The 22,790-nt window shown below is 47.2% G+C and overlaps 1 long non-coding RNA gene across 1 annotated transcript in view; it reads right to left on the reverse strand.

Annotated features, from left to right (window-relative positions):
* Positions 1-22,480, reverse strand: part of LOC139756471 (uncharacterized) — a 53,218-nt gene extending 30,738 nt beyond the window's left edge. The window contains exon 1 of the long non-coding RNA XR_011714352.1: positions 21,744-22,480. This is a non-coding gene — a long non-coding RNA (uncharacterized lncRNA). The remainder of the gene's footprint in view (positions 1-21,743) is intronic.
* Positions 22,481-22,790: the final 310 nt, after the last annotated feature.

The following is a 22,790-nucleotide window of genomic DNA, read 5'->3' on the forward strand; positions in this document are numbered from 1 at the left end:
GACCACCATCATCCATCGTGATGGTGATTAATGACCACCATCATCCATCGTAATGGGGTTCATGACCACCATCATCCATCGTGATGGTATTGATGACCACCATCATCTATCGTGATGGTATTGATGACCACCATCATCCATCGTAATGGAGTTCATGACCACCATCATCCATCGTGATGGGATTGATGACCACCATCATCCATCGTGATGGGATTGATGACCACCATCATCCATCGTAACTAAGACCCTTTGTGACCCTTGTAATCCTATTGCGCTACCGCTCAGAGAGTGAGTATGGGAGCACAGTAAACCAGGCAGGGACACCAGCACAAATCAATGAAGTAACATGATCAACCACCCCCTCCCCCCCCCCCCCCTTCCCCTCCTCTCTGAAAAAAAGTTAAAAAACATTTTTCTGAGCTTCGTACTGATCTATCTTTTCTCAGAGATCAATATGATCACTGCCGTCATTACAGGCGCTGACGATCATTACAAGCACTTCACTGGAACTGCTGTGGTTAGAGTTTTCCTCTTCTAATGGAGGTCGTGGGAGGCCACAGAACCAGCCGCGCTCATGGTAACCTGAGAGCGAGGGTCAGCCATGGTTACTGTCCCCGGCTGGTATAGGATGTTGTGCTCTGACCCAGGAACTAGCATGTACAGGCACGAGATATCTGCAGGGCTCAGCTACTGGGTGGACGAGGGACACGCCACTTGACACAACCCAGTCAGAATTCACTCATACAAAGGACGCTGCTCCATGCCACCAGCTTGTTACTAGACCACTTTATCTCGGCCTCAGGAGAAGTAACTGACGGCAGTGCCAACGTCTCTCAAGGTTCCATGTTCATCCTACCTACAATAAAAACATACTTTTTTATGCATGTTTGCATGGTTCCATTGTTTGAGAGTTAGTGCCAGGAAAAGAAGAAAAAACGGCTCTTATTCCTTAAATGTCATGTACAATGCATCACAGCCAGACACCCCCTAACCCCCTGTCCTCAGCCAAGCCATACAGATCTTTCCATAATTTCCCTGGATCACTTCAGATGCCCAGGTTCAGCCAATCGACAGCACTTCGCCCCTGGTATACCGCATGACTCTAATTCGTTCCATCTTGTGAATGCATAACATCATTCTGAATGTTCGGCACTAACTCGAAGAGTCTCCTACTCCATCCTTCCACCTCTTCCTTGGTGTTCTCCTTTTCCTCCACTTCTGACACATGTATCTAGTGGCTCAGTCTTTCCTCACTATCATCTTCACAATTCAGGACGCCCTATGCAGCTTTCCCATTTGCACTCCACTTACTACCACACTTCCTTTCACAATATTATTCATATACTCGAGCTACCCTCATCACACCACACACTGTCGTTAGGCATTTCATTTTCACCAGCTTCGGTACAATTACATTTAGAGCCCATGATTTGCATCCATGCAGCACCGTCGGGACTACTATACCATCAAACATACTCAACTTTGCCTCTAAAGATTGTAACCTTTTTTTCCACTCAATCTCCCGCTCATCCAGGACATTCCCCCCCTAACCCACGCGATGGTTCACTTCTGTTCCCATAGCTCCAACTCCTGCCATGTACAGCACAGTACTAGATAACTAAAGCATCCTACTTCCTCCCAGATCCATCCACTCAAACTCATTGAAACCGAACTGTCACTTTGCCCTGCTAAGCTTCATCACCTTGCTTTTCTTCATATCAAATTAACTTTTTTTGTTTCATATACCCTTCCAAATTTAGACACCAGTTTCTGCAGTATGTCATTCAAGTCTGCCACAAGAGCCGTGTTAACCGCAAACCGCAACTGATTCATCTTCCAGACCACCCCACCTCCAGTAGAGTGCAAACCATACCCTCCGAAACATTTGCATTTACTTGCCCGATCACTCCGTCGATACACAGCTCGCACAACCACAGTGACATTACACACCCTTGACGTAGACCCACCTTCACCTGGAACCACTCACTCTCTTCCTACTCGCACAAACGCCTTACACTCTTGATAAGTACACCTCACTGCTTATAGTACCTTTCCCCTACACCTTATATTCGTACACCTTCCACGAAGTATCTCTATCAGTCATATCACATGCTTTCTCCAGATCCATAAATGCCACATACAAATTCTTTTCCTTCTCTCAGTACTTCCAAGAAATTCTTCAAAGGAAACGCCTGGTGTACACATCCTCTGCCACTCATGAAGCCATTTTGCTCCTCCTCATCATGATGTTGTGTGTGTAGTACTACCACCTCAGTCACCGCTCTCATACTGCACACCTCACTAGGTGTACTCAACAAATAACCTCTATAATTCGCTCAGTTAGTCTTGTCCCCCCTTCCCTTGATACATCAGCACTGTACAAACCATCACATCTCAGCTGGAGCCATACATACACTGCAATACTGACTAACCAATTAACAACACTATTATCCCCTTTCTTGAGGAATTCACCTGCAATCCCATCCACTCCAGTCACTTTGCCGCACCTCCTTTTAAGCGAGGCATTCACCACCTCTTCTTTTTTATCTTGATCAAGACAAAAATGTATAACTTTAATGTCTCTCACATACCATTCCAGCAGGCAGGCCTAGATGGTGCATCCAAGGTCTTGAAGGCTAAGCGAACATGATCACTCAAGCACTGAACATCAGTTGCATTAAGGAATAGTCGACCAGTCGCATCGAACATGGTTTTCCTCATCATTCATGAAGAAACATTAAAGAATTATCATTATCAACGGATTTGATAATCACGATCTTAAACAAAGGACAAAAACACATTAAGAATCTTGAAGTATTCAGTTCACGTTACACATTATAAACCATAACAATTACATGTGTTCCATTTCTGTACACAGCGGAAAAATGTGAGTCTTCACACACACACACACACACACACACACACACACACACACACACACAAAAGAAAGAAAAAAAAAAAGAAACAGCAGGCCACCCCAGACCCATCTACATGGAAGTTATAATTATTGTGAAGTTTCATTCAATTCTTACTTAACGGCACATGAAAGTAAGACGAGTCAACAGGGAATGGGAGCCATTCGTGTGGTCGTGAGCCCTGCAGGCCCACTACATCACATGGTAATGACTATGATGTCCAGGGGAACAGCGCAGGCCCAACCCTTCCAGTTACACACCACCAAAATATCCCCCAAGTTCCTCTATGCTTTCACCTCCCAGACCGTAGGATCCCAGGCTCACGGGATGATCTCACCAGGTGTAGCCGGCCAGTCTCCGCCGTCAGACGAGAGCCACGCAACTCATCTTGATCAGCATAGCGTCCTGCACCTCCTTCCTCTCTGTCATCTCCCATGATACACCTTTACCACAACAGTATGGCTACACGAGGGACTCGTGCAATGTCCACTATGGTTCAGGTTCAGCGTGAGCTGATGGTGTGGCTGTGGCTGGATGGATCGTCTTCATATAGACTTAACTTCCTTAACTTTTCCTGTTCATGGCCGAGGGTGCTGCTCCAGCCCTACCCTTCCCCGTCACTCTGGACTGAGCCCGTCACTAGTCACTCCCATCACACGCACTTCTCCTCATCAGGTCCTACCCCATCACTGGCCATTTTCATCACTGATCCTGTCCCATCACAGGTGCTGCACCGTCACTGACCCGGTCCCATCACAGGTGCTGCACCGTCACTGACCCGGTCCCATCACAGGTGCTGCACCGTCACTGACCCGGTCCCATCACAGGTGCTGCACCGTCACTGACCCGGTCCCATCACAGGTGCTGCACCGTCACTGACCCGGTCCCATCACAGGTGCTGCACCGTCACTGACCCGATCCCATCACAGGTGCTGTACCGTCACTGACCCGGTCCCATCACAGGTGCTGCACCGTCACTGACCCGGTCCCATCACAGGTGCTGCACCGTCACTGACCGATACCATCATAGGTGCTGTACCGTCACTGACCCGGTCCCATCACAGGTGCTGCTCCGTCACTGACCCGGTCCCATCACATGTGCTGCACCGTCACTGACCCGATCCCATCACAAGTCATGGCCTTATAGACACTGCCCCATCGTTGCTCCTGTTCTGCCATAGTCAGTTATTGTCTTATTATACAGTCTAATCCGTCACAGTTCGATCTCGTCCCGTCACTGAGCCTGTCCCGTCACAGGTCCAGCTTCGTCGTTGACCTTAACCCATAAAGTATCCTAACTAGAAACAAATTAAGACCACATTCCAGTCTTCCCTCCTGATATTCAGACAACTGATGAGGAGACCGAGAAGCATTATTGTGGAGGTGTCTGCCGGACACCTGGGCTGCCGCCCCCTTATAGCAGCGCACTGCGGCCAGACTCAGAACCTCCCATGGGACTCAGAACCTCCCATGGGACTCAGAACCTCCCATGGGACTCTTCTGGCTAGACTCAGAACCTCCCATCGAAATCTCAAGCTAGATGCAGAGGCTGCCGTAAGATTCTGTTCACCAGACTCAGGACCCTAAAGAGGATTCAACTGCCTAGACTCAGGACCCTAAAAAGGATTTAACTGATTTGAATCAGGGTCCTGAAAAGGATTCAGTTGCCCAGCCTCGAAGATCCAGACTATGGCCCTATGTAGGACTGTATTCAACAGCAGTACGACCTCAAATGTTTCCGTGACCGAAATCAGAGTCTGTCAAAAGACTGTAAAGCTCAGAAGCGTTGCCTCAAACTCATGCCTCACCTGTGATTCTGTTTAACAGATTCAGGACCGGACGAGCATCATAATGATTGGGCTCAGTGCTTCCGAAGGATTCTATGAGTCAGACTCCGTTCCTTCGCAGGAGAATCTACAGCCCGACTCAAAAGTGCCCAGAGGATTCTGTAGTCTTGACTAAGAGCCAAAAGAAAATTCTGTTAACTGTGTTCACAGACCACAGGTGGTTAGTTCTGTTGACCAGCCTTAAGGTCATCTGAGAATTCTATTGATAAAATTTGCTGACCCAAGTCAAAGGTCATATTAGATTCACTTGACGAGATTCAGTGCTCTCAGCCGAGGGCTCTCAGCCGAGGGCTCTCAGCCGAGGGCTCTCAGCCAAGGGCTTTCAGCCGAGTGCTCTCAGCCGGGTGTTCTCAGCCGGGTGCTCTCAGCCGGGTGTTCTCAGCCGGGTGTTCTCAGCCGGGTGCTCTCAGCCGGGTGTTCTCAGCCGGGTGTTCTCAGCCGAGGGCTCTCAGCCGAGGGCTTTCAGCCGGGTGCTCTCAGCCGGGTGCTCTCAGCCGGGTGTTCTCAGCCGGGTGTTCTCAGCCGAGGGCTCTCAGCCGAGGGCCTTCAGCCGGGTGCTCTCAGCCGGGTGCTCTCAGCCGGGTGCTCTCAGCCGAGTGCTCTCAGCCGGGTGTTCTCAGCCGGGTGCTCTCAGCCGGGTGCTCTCAGCCGAGGGCTCTCAGCAGAGTGCTCTCAGCCGGGTGCTCTCAGCCGGGTGTTCTCAGCCGGGTGCTCTCAGCCGAGGGCTCTCAGCCGAGGGCTCTCAGCCGGGTGCTCTCAGCCGGGTGTTCTCAGCCGGGTGCTCTCAGCCGAGGGCTCTCAGCCGGGTGCTCTCAGCCGGGTGCTCTCAGCCGGGTGTTCTCAGCCGGGTGCTCTCAGCCGGGTGCTCTCAGCCGGGTGTTCTCAGCCGGGTGTTCTCAGCCGAGGGCTCTCAGCCGGGTGCTCTCAGCCGGGTGCTCTCAGCCGAGTGCTCTCAGCCGGGTGTTCTCAGCCGGGTGCTCTCAGCCGGGTGCTCTCAGCCGGGTGCTCTCAGCCGAGGGCTCTCAGCCGGGTGCTCTCAGCCGGGTGCTCTCAGCCGGGTGCTCTCAGCCGAGGGCTCTCAGCCGGGTGCTCTCAGCCGGGTGCTCTCAGCCGGGTGCTCTCAGCCGGGTGTTCTCAGCTGAGTACTCTCAGCCGGGTGCTCTCAGCCGGGTGCTCTCAGCCGGGCGCTCTCAGCCGGGCGCTCTCAGCCGGGTGCTCTCAGAGAATTCAGCTAACCACACTCGCAGGATTCTCACTGACTAGAACCATATCCTACGACATTCCAAAGATCAGACTCAAGGAACTGAGAGAATGCTGTTGTTCAGGAAACCGTCTTGTGTGTGGTAACGTCTGGTGTCTCAGACATGTAAGCGGTGCACAGATACACTTCAAAATGCGAACCAAGATCGTAGATTCACTGGTAGGACTATCGAAGTTAAGTCAAAGCAAATTATTCTTATTCTTTACAAGTCACTCATGCGTCCCCATCTTGAATGCTCTGTTTAGTTTTTGTCATCCTTTTTTCGGAAAAAAATTAGATAGGTACAGTGGAGGGCCTACACAAGCGAGCTGTCAAAGTGATTACCTGACTGACGAACAAATCCTATGAGAACCGACGTAAACGACTTAATCTAGAAAAGAGAAAGTTAAGAGGTGACGCAACACAGGGATTCAGAATCATTGTTGCGTTCGATCATCTCGATCGAAGCTACGTGAGGCGTCAGTCGACTGATTCACCTGTCGTAATTGGTCTAAACTCGTGAACAAACGTTTTATCTCGAATGAGGCGAATTATTTTTCCTTCAACAGGACGGAATAGTTTACTAATCAGAGTAGTTGAAGTTGGTACCATAGATACGTTTGATGATAGATCTGATGAATATTTCACTTTAAATTCACAAACGACATTATTTGCATCTCCTTAGTTACGTGAAAAGCTTACAGGTTATTCTCTTTGATACATGCGTATGTCTTTCTCCTCTTACCGCACTGATCTATGAGCTTCTGTTGTTCTTCACATTCACAAACGCCCTTGATGGCATCCTTCAGTGTTCTGTTGCCTTTTCAATTGCTTAGCATTCCTTTCATCTGACATAGGACACCAGTGACGTAGACAAACAAGACTTATGGTTCCCAGTGGATCGTAATGAATAGCATCAAAGCTCCGAGTGACGTCTATGAATCTGATCTAGAATCCTCATAGCATTAGCGTGTCCATAACGTGAACCCTTACTGAACCATTCTAATGTACATATCCAACATTCATACTGAGTATTCATTTGGTCTGATTTGAAGATCCTGAGAATCTTATCGTATATACAAGACTCAAAGATTCTACTGATCACATACAGGGATCTCATAGAATTATAATGTCTCAACGAAGATCACTTAACAGATTCTCACGTTCGGATTCTGGACATCTACAGGACACAGCTGACCATTACCAGAGTTCTGCAGGACACACACGTCGGGACTCTACAGATTACTGAACACATTTGACTGGGTATACGTCTGATCCATCCTTCCAAGATGGATTTACACGATGCTCCTGACGCGTCCCAGGCCTGCTCACAGTCATCATGTTGCTTGTTGTAGCATGAATTGGGTAAGATCTTGTCTTTCTTTCGATTGGTTGTACAAAACATCTCTAGTCTCGTGTGGCAGCATGTTATAGCTAGAAGTATGAGCCTATTTCGGGCAGCGGATTGGGATGAGAAACTTGTTTTTCTTTACAGTGATGCTGTTAATACCTTCAAAGTTTGGCTTAAAGGAATGTGTTGATTTAGTCCGCTGACGAACAGCTTCCAATCATTCTGTCTGAGTTCAGTCATTCGTTCCCTCGCTCCTGCAAGAGAAGCTTGAAATTGTTTTAGCATTTTGGATGTTCGAAGTTATCTATAACCTTTACCCATTTGCTAGCTACAAATTCGAGCTGTTTCAGTCCGGGGTCAGTATAGTACTAATGTGGCCTATTATCAGGTACATTCTTTCTACTCTCTGAACTTAGCTCACTTTGCTTAAAGAAGTTGTTTATAGAAATGGAAATCTCAGAATCAACATCAAAAGCTTCTACATTTGTGGGTTCATAATCTTTATAACAGTCAGAGATATAATCTATGAACCTATCTTGATGTTCTTTTTTCACTATTAATATTTTTCTTTTCAGTCTGACACAAGGTAAGTTGACATTCCCGCCTCTCAGAACACCCCTGACCCATCACTAGACAAGCTCGCACCACGACAGCGACACACTCACCCTCTCTCCAACGACACAACAATTACACACAAATCAGAGAGAAGCCGTCACGAATACAAAAGCAAGCAGGAACCATCTTCAGCCAGTATGCCTCAGTGACAAATATAAGTCACCATAACAGATGCTTTGACCTTATACACAAATTCATGATGGAAAAAGCAGACGTTTTTCCGATAACCGGCCATAGTGTCCCAACCACACGCCTGTTATCTCCCGGGATATTTACCCAGCCAATTGAACAACTAAAGTCATGCACACGAGGGTGTGGTCATAGCCGTCAGGAAAGGCTTACAATACGACGTTCAGTCCTGCAGCAGATTACTGGTACACAATATCAGTGGGCACAGCTGTAACCCGTATCCGTCAAGACGTGAGTATCTCACTCTACCAGAACCAGCCTGTGTCAATTGAGGATCTGAACGCGAGACATAACATTTGGCCAACCAGCCACAAATGCCACAAACAGAAATTCATCAAAACAAAATATTTCGGCACTTAACACCTGGGATTAGATTGGATTATATGATTTAGGCTTATAAGCCAAGCTCTGGAGCTTCTAAAGCTATTCAGCGCTCTTAATACAGATTAGAATATTCTAGAAATTCATTTTGATAAAAAACCATCATATATATATATATATATATATATATATATATATATATATATATATATATATATATATATGCGTGTGTGTGTGTGTGTGGGTGGGTTGGGCCATTCTTTCGTCTGGTTCCGTGCGCTACGTCGCTTACGCGGGAAACGGCGATTATTATATATATATATATATATATATATATATATATATATATATATATATATATATATATATATATATATGAATTGATAGAAATCGTTAGTGTTTATGATAGAAATTGATTTGCTTTAAAAATTCCACTACCCTCAGTTCTCACTGAGCAAGTCATTCACCGACCTGCCATGTAATGGATTTGCCCTCCGTTTTCAGTTAAAAAAGAAAACGTTCCATTAAAATGTGTTTCACAATCAAATCAGATTGACAGGTGTGACACTAGGGAAGCCGTCTTCCTCCACCACTTGACTTCAAGTAGCTATGGGTCAGATGAGCCCAGTCATGTTGACACTTTCTCTTTGCATTGTGTAACCTGAAGATCCCTCAACACCTGGGTCCCAACACCCTAACCTGTATAGGTCACTCAGCCCTGACCACAAAATGGCAGAACTTACCACAGTCTCCACGTCAGACAAGATGACTCCCGTGGTGTAGCGGTCAGCATTCCTGACCGTGACGCATTCACGGGCAACCCAGGGTCGAGCGTATAGGTTCGAATCCTGGTTACGGCAGTCGGTCCACAGTTAATCCATCTGTTCATCCACTCATAGGGGTTTGGCCGATAGAATGGGTACCTGGCGCAGGCTAGTATATATATATATATATATATATATATATATATATATATATATACTTGATCAAGGCCTCAGCTGCCTGTGCCGTTTCAGCTAACGTAAAAACGTCGATCATATCATCATAATATTCACTATGTCGGATGTAATCCTCCTCCCGGTACACAGCGGCTGGCTGCCCACAGAGCCGCCTGGTACCTACTCGGTGAAACAGTCAACCAAAATCTCCGCAGTACTGACCTTGCAGGGGAGCAGACTGATGATACAGACAAGAGGCTCTGGACGGGTGGTATGAAACCCTCTACAAGAGTAGTCAGCTGCAGTCGTCATGAACAGATACGTGACAATATCATGCCCTCAGCCTGCTCAAGTGACACTAGAAACTAAACACAGTTTCACCAGTATCTTAACCTACGACATCTCCTCCGGCAGGATGTATGGTCTCTACCAATAACATAAAGACCTCCAGCAGACCATAATGGGAAAAGCAAGAAACCAACTTAACTTGCGCTGGGAAACAGCTATCATCATCCCAGCGCAGAAATGTAGTGACCTAAAACCATTGTGGTCAGAGTGAGAAAGACAGAGGTCACATCAGATACTTGGAAGTTAACAATCATGAACTGATGATGATGAAACTATGGCAACAGAATTCATGAACATATGACTAACAGAGTTCAAGTTACGAATGGAGAAATAAGAAACTATAACAAAGATCATGCAATAACACTGTGGCTGAGTCGGAACACCGAAAGAACAAAGCTACATCTAACTAGAGACACAGCACAACTGTGCCCCAACGACTGCCTCTCACTGGTACTTGACTCGCCGGAACTTCATAAGAGGCAAGTCGAACATTCTACCCCCAGATACGTTACTTCACTACCTCCACAAGACTATGCTGAGCACACGATACTTTCCCCGGGGGTTCACAGAGTAACAGTGATACCAGAGCCAGAAACAGACCCTAAGAAATACCTCCCCATGTCTCTCCTAGAAGCCCCGAGGGAAACTTTTTGAAAGAATTGCAAACCTAAAGCCAAAAGAACATCCTGAAAACACTCTCCATCACCCTGATCATACGGGTTCGGTAGCAGTAAGAAGCCACCTCAGCAATCACGATTACGGCAGAAAAAATGGTCATATCCGGAGGACAAGGAATAAATTCAACAGCTGTACAAAAAGACGTGAATAAACCCTCTCACACAGTGAGCATAATCAGCCCACAATATAAACTACTACAACCTGGCTACTGTATAATATAAACTACTACAACCTGGCTATTGTATAATATAAACTACTACAACCTGGCTACTGAATAACTTTCTAAACCAGCCCTACTACAACCTGGCTATTGTATAACTTTCTAAACCAGCTCACGGCACCGCAGCATGTCACCCAGATTCCCCCTACCGAGTTGGGTTCCTCCAGGGCAGCGTCCTGTCATAACTTACACAGCTGACATTCCCCCCACCAGCTGGTGCCATGAACATGGACGTCTATGCCGACGACGCCACTCAGATGGTAGTCTTGAACAACTGACTCTCAGAACACGCCCGTTCAGTACACTCTGAGGCAACCAGACAAACACTCGAAAAAGGAACGGAAGACAAAAACGAACATAAACAAATTTACTGCCATACTGGCGTTAGGAAGGATGAAACCCAACGATATAACCACAGAAGGTAGCGTGGGAAGAACCGCAGAATCCTGGCTCACATATCAACATCAAGGGGTATGATAGCACAGCACATCAGTATGAGATCCGCTCAAGAAAATGCGTCCCTGACAAGTCTATACAGATTTTGGCACCTTCCAGAAAATCAGAATTTACATCTAGTTAAGTCCATGATAATACCTGTCCTCACCTACACCAATGTTCTTAGTCTCCAACTCACGCATGCTGAAGTCACAGAGGATTAAAGAAAAGAAAAATAAGGATCTACGATTCGTCACAAATGAAAAATACTCCTACAGTAAAAACACCGTCGAACATTACCAATGATTGAAGCTTAAAACAGTCGATTCTCACTTAAGAGAAGCAGCTTGAAATGTATGGTGGAGACTTGGAGACAACGATGATGTAAACTGACAGACAAACCCGAGATCTGGACAACAGTACAAACACGGAACACCATTGGTTCCCCGGAAGCCTCACAGTACTCACGGGAGGCTCCAGTCATCAGATCATCGATGTACACAATGAACAATGTTTAGCATGGCACAGTAAATCTTCAAAAAACCAAATCTACAACACCAACACATACACAACCCCAGTCTGTCAGGTGTATATGAATCAGGCACCTACAACACGCTTCCAGAATATTACCTGCAAGCATCACAAACTGACACCCACACACCTGTACACATGTCAATAATGTTTTCCTCTTAACAAGATCCTTCCCCTGTCTCATCTGTCCTCTCCCCGTCTAACCACCATATAGAAGGAAGAAAAAAGAAAAAAAGAGGTTTGGGGTTTGATTGGGGATCGTAGCTGGGGTGATGGCTGTTTGTATAGGGGTTGCTGTTAGGTTAAGGGTGCCGGCTGAGGTGAGGGTGACGGCTGAGGTGAGGGTGACGGCTGAGGTGAGGGTGACGGCTGGGGTGAGGGTGACGGCTGGGGTGAGGGTGACGGCTGGGGTGAGGGTGACGGCTGGGGTGAGGGTGACGGCTGGGGTGAGGGTGACGGCTGAGGTGAGGGTGACGGCTAAGGTGAGGGTGACGGCTAAGGTGAGGGTGACGGCTGGGGTGAGGGTGACGGTGGGGGTGAGGGTGACGGCTGGGGTGAGGGTGACGGCTGGGGTGAGGGTGACGGCTGAGGTGAGGGTGACGGCTAAGGTGAGGGTGACGGCTAAGGTGAGGGTGACGGCTGGGGTGAGGGTGACGGTGGGGGTGAGGGTGACGGTGAGGATGAGGGTGACGGTGTGGGTGAGGGTGACGGCTGGGGTGAGGGTGACGGCTGGGGTGAGGGTGACGGCTGAGGTGAGGGTGACGGCTGGGGTGAGGGTGACGGCTGGGGTGAGGGTGACGGCTGGGGTGAGGGTGACGGCTGGGGTGAGGGTGACGGCTGGGGTGAGGGTGACGGCTGGGGTGAGGGTGAGGGTTTTAGCTGGCCTGTAAGTATATCCTCAACAACGCTATCATCGTCGCTGGCCTCGCGTGTTGACCAGGTCTGGCTGGGAACAGGTTACAGAACGAGACGGAGTTAGTCATCTTGTTGAAGAAGCAGACTTGCTTGTCCTCTAGGCAGACTCATACCTCTGTGACACACGTCATCGCCTCTCTCAGACATTCTCTGGAAATAGATATATCTACAGTCTCGTTTTCCCACCATGAAGTACAAATTTTCAGTTAGTGTCTACGAGGATATAAAAACCTGCAGCCCTGCAGGAGGCACACCATCCTTGGCCGGGGTCAGTGAACGCAGTTGGTCATGGCCAGCCTCAAGGTCTCGGGAGTTGTGGCCAGTCATGTTCCTCTGCCACAGTCAGTCACCCGCAGCGCGGACCAACGTCTACAACTGCTGGTCCTCAGGCTGGAAAGACTCTGACGACTTTTCTGTCACAGGCTGGCTGAGGGGATGAGTATAGTCCCATTACGGCTGAGGGAATGAACAGTTGCTGGACAACGAGAGGAGACGCGAAGTGTGCACAGATGTCTGTGTCTGTCTACAACGGCAGACAATCACATGTCTGCTTCAGTAATTCTGAAATTTACAAAATCAGAGTCAGACTCGAGGACACAAGAGCCACACAGCAGGACGCCAGCCAGCCTCAGCGTCAGTCGGGCATTATCACCGCGAGTCCAGCAGGTGTATAGAGGCTGGACCTCCTGATGTCTTGCTCACAGCCACTCCTGCACCGTGCGCCTCGCGGGAATGTCACGTCAGATGAACAGCATAATGTTCTCACGTCTGGTCTTACGCTAGGAAACGTACGGATGCAAGTCTAGTTTTACCCAGTTCGACCGAGGACGTCAGCTGTCCTCCACGAAGCAGATGATGAGGTGTGGTGGATGGTGGACGGGCAAGCTTCGCCAACACTAGCCATGGCTGCCGCACGAGATACTGGTTTGTTGAGGAGGATGACTGATGACCACAGATGTTCACAGTAGATCAACTCTTGAACCTCAGCCCATCAACGTGGCAGTTACCCAAATCTTTACACATTTCTACCAGAAAGATGTTTCCTCAAGTACACTTACTTCCCCTGACCTTATTTACCGGTGGTCTTCATCTCGGACGGCCAGCTGTCGGTGACTCTGGGAGAGAGAGAGAGAGAGAGAGAGAGAGAGAGAGAGAGAGAGAGAGAGAGAGAGAGAACGATGTTCGTATTGCTTTTACCCTCGCAAAAGTCAATGAGTTTAGACCGGAGCCTCAGAGAAGGCATGACCATGACAACCATTACATTGACACATGTCCTATCCATCAGACACCAGGTTGGGCACAACCTTTGTTCCTCTGATCATAATAGTTCGTTGTAACGGTGAACCTAACCCTAAGAAACACACCGGGTCTGACTTACCTGTCCAGTGAGAATGAACAGTCTAACACCTAGTAAACTACCTGAGCATAATACACTAACATAGCTGGCACTAACTAGGACAAACAAAGCTCTAACAATAAAGTTGTATAGTGTTAATCTTTGTTAAATGTCTGTGCAACATAGTCAGCGATGCTGCAGTTATCTGTTAAGCTATATTAACACGGTCATCAAAGGTAAGACACGACAGAGCCGAGTGTAAAGATGTACAAATTGAATACTACGAGAGTGTCGTCATCAGTCAACCAGCTGGTGATCCGTTTAACTGATTATGTACAATAAGTGATAACTGTTCATCATAAAGTGATAACTGTTCATCATAAATGATAACTGTTCATCAAAGTGATAACTGTTCATCATAAAGTGATAACTGTTCATCATAAAGTGATAACTGTTCATCAAAGTGATAACTGTTCATCATAAAGTGATAACTGTTCATCAAAGTGATAACTGTTCATCATAAAGTGATAACTGTTCATCATAAATGATAACTGTTCATCTTAGTGATAACTGTTCATCAAAGAGATAACTGTTCATCAGAAAGTGATAACTGTTCATCTAAGAGATAACTGTTCATCATAAAGTGATAACTGTGCATCAAAATGATAATTGTTCATCATAAAGTGATAACTGTTCATCTAAGAGATAACTGTTCATCATAAAGTGATAACTGTGCATCAAAATGATAATTGTTCATCATAAAGTGATTAAAAACCTGCAACAGGTTCGGGAATGGGGTCCAGGGCAGACCTGGTGACAGTGAGTAGATGAACCAAGAGAAGGCCAACGCTGGAGATGTTTTCGTCAGCCATATGTTAGACAAAACGTCATCACAACTCAGCGTTTAGTTTTCATTGCTGCTTTTTCATCACAGAGGAAGTAAAGTTGTGGACTTAACACTGAAGCATGCATCACCAGGGTCACAGGACCGACGAGACTGAACAACGTCGCTCACAATAGCGTGGCATCTGGCAATATGACGCAGTGTAGCGACCCAAGATTAACCCCCGCTGTGTACTGACACTGTTCATCATATTCACCGCCATCTCTGAAGGGTAGTTATCATGGTAAGATCCTGACGACCATCAGGGTAAAAACCATTTGTCATGTTCTCAAGCTGTTATCTCGTGCAGCCTCACCCGGGTAACTCATGTCACTCACCAGGCAACCTCACCCGGGTAACTCATGTCACGAGTCAGGATGTAGACTCGTCTGTGAATTCCCCGACTCCTACGTGAAGCGTATTTTTTCGGCCACTATTGAAAGATGACGAGAAGCGTATGATGTATCAGAATGAATTGCACATCAACATACTGCCGTATGTTGGTCGTAATGAAAGACAAAATATCATCAGTTTCCACAACGAGGAGACTATGTCTTTCATCCTTCCATCCTCTTCCTTTGCACTACGTTCAGCAGCAGAGTCACGCACACATATGAAATATGGCTTCGATAGGGAGTCTCCCCCCCCTCAACACAGGCTTTTTCATAATTATAACTTTAGCCAATCATCTGTTCCAGGAGGTACCAGTCATCTGTTCCAGGAGGTACCAGTCATCTGTTCCAGGAAGTACCAGTCATCTGTTCCAGGAGGTACCAGTGAACCAGACAGTCGTGTCTCCCTTCAGTTCATCCAGCTATGAAACTTACTATCAGCTCTCCCAGCCCCCTCACTGCTCTCCCAGCCCCTCACTGCTCTCCCAGCCCCTCACTGCTCTCCCAGCCCCCTCACTGCTCTCCCAGCCCCCTCACTGCTCTCCCAGCCCCTCACTCCGTCATCTATCATGATTGGATGGTGTCCGTCTGCGAAAGCTCTTGTAACCACTGATGTAAGGTGGTCCCTGGTCTCGCTTACAACAACGCGAGCAAGAACTCACCTCCGACGAGGCTGCACCATCGTCAGCAGATGAAAAGGATCTTCTTATCTCAGAGGAGCAGACATTCCCCTGTTCATGCTTGTAGCTCAGTCAAGAAGCAGCAGTTGACCCATGGTAAGGGCCTCGGGGTAGATTATGAGGTTGTAAAGAAACTGACGATCTCTCTGCCTCTCTGTTTTTGCCCCTGTACCTCTGTAACACCTCTCTGGCGTAGAGATGTTCAGTGACAGAGGTACTGTGACGTGCTCAGTACGTGCAAGACAAAACACTGAAAAAATGGCAGTTGGCTGGCGGAGGTAAAAGAACAGATTTCTGGAGAAGCGTGACTGTGGCTCAGACTGTGCCGTGACTGTGGCTCAGAGTGTGCCGTGAGAAAGGCTATTGAGCATTTGGTTAAGCATAACTGTACTGACGATGCGCTCTTCTTATGTATGGGAAAGGGGCATCACAGAGTTGAAGAGGAACGGATTGTGGAAGGTTGTAACAGCAGAGGATGTGTGTGTAGGTGGCGAGGGAGGGAGGGGAGGGGAGTGGTAAATGTGGTGAAAGGATGAAGAAGAGATTGCGAGGCGCATCGAGAAGGGAGTTTGCGGTGTAGGGTTAAGATGTAGGGTTAAGAGAGCAGTTGTTGAGTTGACGTTATTTCACGTCTTTTGTTGGTGTTGTCATGCAAGTGTGGGCTGGTGGGGCGGGCAAAGGACTGTGGATGGAGGAGAATCCTGAGAGTGAGCGATGGGGACGAAATAAGCGGGTTACTGGAAATATCAGGAAGAAAGCCACAGTTTACCGTCCCGGAACTTGGAAGGCTGTGGATTGTCAGGGTCAGTGTTAGCAGCATTATGATGATCGCGCTGCAGAACAATGTGAACACTGGGGAAAAGAATTTAATCTAGTTTATAAGAGCTTCAGGAGGAGACAAAATTCGCAATATTTAGGGAAATTATATTTGATAGAAATGGACTCGAAGTTAGATAATGGAAGATGTGTTGTAAGATGTCAGTTACTGACGCTTGGAGAAATGCAGGGGTGGACTGGAAAAGTTCAAAGATCTTCCAACAAATTTCTCCTCACTGGACTGAACAAAAGAATAAAAGGATTCTTTTAGGTCTGTCAAAATAATCCATCCCTGGCCATCAAAACCTCCCTCACCACAACCACTTCCTTCCTCCCTGGCCACAATATCTTGAACAGTGGCTATCATTGTTCACTGGTTCCAACCACTCTTCCCCCGCCAGTTTACTTCTTCATATTGCTAGCACAAACATTCCGCTCAACCAACACAATATTTTCCCGACAGTTTATTACCCCCGCAGCCAGGGAAAGACATGGATGAAGTTGTGTCTGGCACTTTGCTTGTGTGCAAAGACAGACAGACAAGACAGATAGAGAGAGAGACAGACAAACGGACAGGCAGGATCGCATTTTTACTGCATAAATGTGAACTACTTTTTCGTAATCTTCATAACCTTCACCACAATCGCTTTGCTTAATATTCTAGAATAAAATCAGATGCCTCACATCAGGTTCCCTCGCTCTTGTTCCGTCATGTAAACAGTCATTACTATACCAAAACAAAATCACTCAGTACCTATAGCACTCAGCTCAGCGTGGCTCGTGTATCATTTGACCAAACCCTTTAAGCTTGGCCTTGCCCAGCTCAGAGCTGATCCGAACCTACCTCAGACCAGCTGGTCCTGCCCAGAGCAAACGATTACATTATCCCAGCTCAGCCCAGGTCTTGGGAGCTCAGTCTCGCCATATGTTCCTGTTAAACGAGGATTGAGCAACGCACATCAACTCGTAATAACACAGCAGACGACTTGCTCAGTCCTGGGGAGTGGAGGATGTTATGACGAGGCAACGACATGCCATGGGTAAATACTGAGAGAAGGTAACCTTTGACGGTGCGAGGTTTGATCTTTACCACACAATGAACTCCACATTGGTGGGTCATTGGCCTCACTGGTGCGTGTCGACAAAATGATCGAGCGTAAGACCTCGACTCCACTGATCAACCAAAGGCATTCGGTTTAGCTGGTCCCCTCAACCCCCGTCACTAGTAGGGTCAACCACAAACCTTGAGTCCCACTGGCTCTGTGTTATTAAGAGGACCTTCCATAGGACGCGGGATCTGAGCCCTCCCGAGCCCACCTTCTTGCACTCTGTCTGTATCTTCTATTACTTCAACGTCCAGACGATGGATAAGAGTGCAAGATCTGCCGATCTGCGGCACACATTGTGAGGAGGTGAATGGTTCGACTGCATATAGGGAAGTGAAGATTGAGGGTTATTTGGGAGGAAGCGAAGGTGTTCGATTCTCTGTGAAGTGAAAGTTATTGGTTGTATGTCTGGCAGTCAAGAACTGTAGGGTTGTCTCCGTTTGTGGTTATCGAGTTGTCTATAGGAAATGGAGTCGTAGGACTGTGTCTGAGAACCGATTTGCGTAAGGGAGATGTGGGGTATGAATTAGGTCAGAAATAACCGAGTTAGGGAGGATAGCTCTTGTGATGCTGTTGCCCTTTTATAGACCAACCCCAAGGAGAGGATGAATTACTGGGATTGACTGTGGGCCGACTGTCGCGCCCAGAATATAAACCTATGCTGTCGTGCTCGTGATGATATATGGCTCGTAACAAGAACTACCTATTTCTACAGTCTCTCGAACGTTCTCTCCTGTCACACAACTTGTAAACATTATGTTTACATTTTCACAATTTCCTTATTCGCCTTATCCCAGACGTCCTCTACTTCTGTACGGTAAAGGCAAGTTGTGACATCTTTTCTACTAACATTTTTTGTTCGCTGTCAAGTGATGGTTTCTTGTTGTTTTACCTGCGTATTTTTCGAAGAAGCGTTCATTATTGACGTCAACCTGGTTTAAGACATGAAGGTTGTGATATGCCAACCCTTACTCTTCTCTCTTTTGTAGTTGACAAATTTGTGTGCTCTAACCTCTCTGGTTACTCAGTTCTCTTTATTCCGGTACTGTCTTTGTCGCCTTCCTCTGGATCTCTGATCTTCATGCATCTTTAAGTGCGGTGAGTAATGTGGTGACCTCTGCCCTTGCTGGGGTGCGGGGATCAGGGTGTGATGAGACTCACCACAAGCCTCGATGGGAGCGAGTACGTCAGTGGTGCTCTGGAACCGCCAGAGGTCACCATTAAGCTTAAATATTCCCTTCCTTCCGTAAGCTGGATGTTTGGACGACGCCAGATTGGACCAACCATCTTCACAAGAGACTGTCAACTTTCCATGAGTCTGATTGTAAAAGAAACCATAGATGATTTTACCAGTGAACGAGTGAACCAGTCTCGGTCCTGGAGGGTCAAAGCAGCTGTCGCCAAGGGTAAACACCACGAAGCTAACATACACTAGCACCGTCTCTATAAAGTAGGGTCACTGGGCGTCCCACCATCTGAGCTCAAAAAATGTTTATACCATCTTCATTCTCCCCAAGCTCACTTGCGCCTCCCCTGCCTGGTTCTCCTTACTAATAACTACACAGACGCACCAGCTAGAAAAACTACAGAAAGGGTCATGCATCATCATCCTGGGCTCGTCTTACACTACCTACCATGAGACTCTCAAGTCGCTGAACCTGTCCATCCTCTCCATCCAACACCAGGTTAAGTTCGCAAACTCTGTTGACTCGCCCAGATACAGAGACCTCCTCCCCTGTAATACCTTCTCCTCACGAACAGCCGTTCATCACCACAGTACGTCAACAGTCGTATATAGGAAAACAGTCCTGATCTTGTCATTGTGAACGTTGTAAACAATCCATGAATAAGTGCACAGCTACGCGAGTAAACAGCTCGGTTGCGTCTTAATTATGTGGAGGTCAACAACTATGCTACTGTAACTCACTCAGTGTGTCATCACTAAATCTATCATCTATAAACTATGGAATTTGCTCAAAAAATGTCCTGTATGACTAACTGCCGCTTTGACTCTGTAGATGTACAGTCGGCTGAACTAATTCACAGAGATCCGACAAGTAGAGATTAAGGCAACAGCTCTGGTAATAATGAAACGGTAAGACATGAAATGTACCTTAAGATACTTGTAATCTTTACTCTTACAGCTGTGTCAAAAACACAGAACTTATATAAAATAAAACAATAGAAAACGTGAAAAAAGAAACATTGGGATAACTTAACTGATCAAATATAGAAGTGTATTTCTCTGGTAACAAAAGAGTCGAAAATCACAACGCACGTATTCCTCAACAGTTATCGTGTGGTGGCTGCCCAGAGGACGTCTTACACTTGAATCAATATTGCCTTAATCTTCGCCCTAATGACTGCATTTTAGAAAATGAGATGTATCACAACACTGAGAGGTAATAACCACTGCCTCCATCCACCACTGCCCCTGCCGTCCGCATATCCTCACGACCTCACCTGGTACGATCGTTTTAACCTGCCGTTCGAAGCAATGCTCGAAACAGTGTTGTTTAGATCATCATGACTGTGGTGACCCATACAGAGGTACTGACGGAGCTACTGCCACGCTCTGGTATCACAACATAACACAATAGCTTCAGGTCTGGGCCTTCAGGATACCAACGGTGAATAATCCTCAGAAAAAAAAAATGGAGAGGAAATCAGATGTTGGCACCTAACATGACACATCATCATGGGTGACCTGGACAAGAGGATCAACACACGTACACACGACGTACGTCAGAAACACCAGGACAAGAAACAGTCGTGGGTGGGTCACATTAATGGTCGTGTGTGGGTCACATTAATGGTCGTGGGTGGGTCACATTAATGGTCGTGGGTGGGTCACATTAATGGTTGTGGGTGGGTCACATTAATGATCGTGGGTGGGTCACATTAATGATCGTGGGTGGGTCACATTAATGATCGTGGGTGGGTCACATTAATGATCGTGGGTGGGTCACATTAATGATCGTGGGTGGGTCACATTAATGGTCGTGGGTGGGTCACATTAATGATCGTGGGTAGGTCACATTAATGGTCGTAGGTGGGTCACATTAATGGTCGTGGGTGGGTCACATTAATGGTCGTGGGTGGGTCACATTAATGGTGGGGCAGGCGACAGAACAACACTATGGCATCAGACTGACAGCCTAACTTGCTGTCTTAAATGATAAAGCACACGTAAGACATCTGGAGACAACAATGGATATATAAAGGCAGCAAGTATGAATTATGTACATGTGTATACATGTGTATGTGGGTGGGTTGGGCCATTCTTTCGTCTGCTCCCTTGCGCTACCTCGCTAACGCGGAAGACAGCGACAAAGTATAAAAAATAGTAATATGAATATATATATATATATATATATATATATATATATATATATATATATATATATATATATATATATATATATATATTACAGGTGATTGTCAGGGGGTGGAGTGAAGTGGAACCCTTCGGTAGTTTGTGACGTGTTTATCCTACAGTCAGATAACACTGCAGAATGCGTGAATATGGTGATGAGTAAGGAGGTGACAGGAAGGGTCTGCACAGGGATTTATGACAAGAGCGAAGGAAAAGTGTGGAACTGGACCACACAGCAGTGGACGAGGGGTGTGGGTATGTGACGAGGTTGGCAGGGAGGGGGGGTAGGTGCACAAGAGAGGCAGGCTGTCATCACAACATGGCACTTGATTACATGATGAAACAAGGAAGTGGACGACGGTGTTGTTGCTGTTACATGAAACCTTCCAAAATTAGACGGCAACCTGGACCACAGCAGCGGGTGGACGAGGAGAGGTGTGTGGTGGGGCAGGAACAAGTGGTCTGGGGTATTTATATGGAGGGGATATATGGGAGGGTAATTGTAGGAGAAGGATGAAGGAGGGGCTGGTACGAGGAAAGGGGAACAACTAAAGAGGGAAATAACCTATTGAGTCAGAGAATGTGATCCCTAACAACAAAAATCGTCTCACCTGCACATATAGTATCCTAGTGAGGTGTTCTTGGTAGGGTAAAACCATCCATGGCACCAGCTGGGGCAACAGTCTCCTCCTCCTGTATTACTATACACTTCTCTACGATGATTCTTGCCTCAGCCACAGCCATCTCTCCTCATCCGTACAGATGGAGCCAGCCCCACATGTGGCCAGGGACATGGCCGCTCCTGCCTACCTGGTAATTGCTCTGGCTGGAGTATCTTGTCTGATGTGGTGGCCAGCAGTGTGGTTGGCCATAGGTGGTGGAACAAAAGGTTTTCTCACGAGACAATAACCCTACCCCAGCACCCCAGATCCTCGATCACGTAGCGCTGTGTGAACCTCCTCATATGGTGTGGCTCGTCCAGTTCTTCGATGATGGTGGGTGTTCTATGGTGCACGTCGGCTTCATGAAAACAGCTTTGCACTGTAGAACTAAACACTGGGAGTTGAAGGTGATCTTGGACAGCTACAGCATTAGGGAGGAGGTCTGCTGCAACCTCCACCTGCACTGGAATGTGTTGGTCTCCTGTAGGTGTGGTTGTCCTGGGTGTACCTGACCTCGTACGGTCGTGTCGACTCGCCTCCTCGTCCCATCTGACCACCAGTTGTCAGCTGTAGCCTGCGACACATCAACGTCCCTCACTACGGTAGCAGCAGCAGCGAGCCCGCCCTGACTCATGCCTATAGTTCTTCCTCTGAGGGTCAACTGGTAGTGTAGATGATCCACTTGGGCTGATGGTCTAAGCCTGATGGTGCTTCGTTGTTGTGACACCAGCGCCTGGCAGTAACCCCACGTCTATGGGTTACCACAATGATGATTTGAATAACACTGTTTCGTACATTGTTTCGAACAGCAGGTTAAAATGATCGTGCCAGTAGGATATGCAGGCGGCAGGGGCAGTGGTGGATGGAGGTGGCAGGTTATTACCTCTCAGTGTTGTCATATATTTCATGTTCTAAAATGCAGTCATTGGTGTGAGAAGGACACCATTACTGAGTTCAATGTAAAACGTCCTCTGGGTAACCACTGTACGACAACTG

The sequence above is a fragment of the Panulirus ornatus genome, chromosome 22, assembly GCF_036320965.1.
Source record: "Panulirus ornatus isolate Po-2019 chromosome 22, ASM3632096v1, whole genome shotgun sequence".
Taxonomy (NCBI): Eukaryota; Metazoa; Arthropoda; class Malacostraca; order Decapoda; family Palinuridae; genus Panulirus; species Panulirus ornatus.